The following is a 1,827-nucleotide window of genomic DNA, read 5'->3' on the forward strand; positions in this document are numbered from 1 at the left end:
GTGGGGCTCTCTCTCTCTCTCTCTCTCTCTCTCTCTCTCTCTCTCTCTCTCTCTCTCTCTCATGATAATAATAATGATAGTGTGTGTGTGTGTGTGTGTGTGTGTGTGTGTGTTAAAATATTCCCTAGAGTTTTAACTACTACTACTACTACTACTACTACTACTACTACTACTACTACTACTACTACTACTACTACTTCAAAGCCACAGAGATGACTGGCGGGGGTTTGCAAGAGTGTTTCTCCAGTTAACAATACCGAAGTCTCGTCACTCTGCCTCTAGAACCATAACAACACCCTTAAAAACCCTTGTACATTTAAATAAAACCCTTTCAAATAGTGAATATGAAACGCAGATAAGTTAGTTTAGGTTATATTTGGTTAAGTTAGCTGCCATTGTGATAGGAAGAATATAGGATAGGTTAGGAAAGGTTAGGTTAGCACATTACAAAGATTTTGAAGTTACAGACAGGTTAGGAGAGGTGTCGTAGTGAAAGATTGAAGGATTTTTAAGGGTATTTTTAGGGTTCTGGTGTTGCATAGGTGTGGTGGTGAGAGCAAGGTGTGTGATGGTGTGGTGCAGTGGTGTGTGGGCTATGGAAATAGAGAATGGTGTGGTTTTGACATTAGCAAGGGTCTATAGAGGGCAGAAGGTTAATGGCCACAGTCCTCACTATTTTAATTGAGTTTTGTGTACCATTAGACCATTTTATTGACATTAGGAAGGGTCTATGGAGGGCAGAAGATTAATAGCCACAGTCTTCACTATTTTAATTGAGTTTTGTGTACCATTAGACCATTTTATTGACATTAGCAAGGGTCTATGGAGGGCAGAAGATTAATGGCCACAGTCTTCACTATTTTAATTGAGTTTTGTGTACCATTAGACCATTTTATTGACATTAGGAAAGGTGTATGAAGGTTAATGGCCACAGTCTTCTCTATTTTGAGTTTTGTGTACCATTAGACCATTTTATTGACATTAGGAAGGGTCTGTGGAGGGCAGAAGATTAATGGCCACAGTCTTCACTATTTTAATTGAGTTTTGTGTACCATTAGACCATTTTATTGACATTAGCAAGGGTCTATGGAGGGCAGGAGATTAATGGCCACAGTCTTCACTATTTTAATTGAGTTTTGTGTACCATTAGACCATTTTATTGACATTAGCAAGGGTGTATGGAGGGCAGAAGATTAATGGCCACAGTCTTCACTATTTTAATTGAGTTTTGTGTACCATTAGACCATTTTATTGACATTAGCAAGGGTCTATGGAGGGCAGAAGATTAATGGCCACAGTCTTCACTATTTTAATTGAGTTTTGTGTACCATTAGACCATTTTATTGACATTAGCAAGGGTCTATGGAGGGCAGAAGATTAATGGCCACAGTCTTCACCATTTTAATCCCCCACATGAGTTTGTGAAGCTGTATAGAATCACCAAATAGTCACCACAAGGAATAGGGAAACACGTGATGATGGTGAAGGGGTCAAAATACAGTGTCTATGGACCAACTGCCAGCTGGTTCCAGAGACTCCCTTCCAGCTGGCATCAATTCACAACAGTCACGCACAGATGAACTAACAGCAAGGAACACAACTAAATATATTGCTGTAAGGACGCATCTCTCTCTCTCTCTCTCTCTCTCTCTCTCTCTCTCTCTCTCTCTCTCTCTTATCGTTATTTTTCACTCTCCTCTCTTCCTTTTCTTTCCTCCTCCTCCTCCTCCTCCTCCTCCTCCTCCTCCTCCTCCTCCTCCTCCTCTTCCTCTTCCTCCTCCTCTTTTTCTTTTTCGTTTTCTTTCAAAATATCCGAATAATAATTAG

This window comes from Portunus trituberculatus, chromosome 2 (genome assembly GCF_017591435.1).
Source record: "Portunus trituberculatus isolate SZX2019 chromosome 2, ASM1759143v1, whole genome shotgun sequence".
In the NCBI taxonomy this organism is placed as follows: Eukaryota; Metazoa; Arthropoda; class Malacostraca; order Decapoda; family Portunidae; genus Portunus; species Portunus trituberculatus.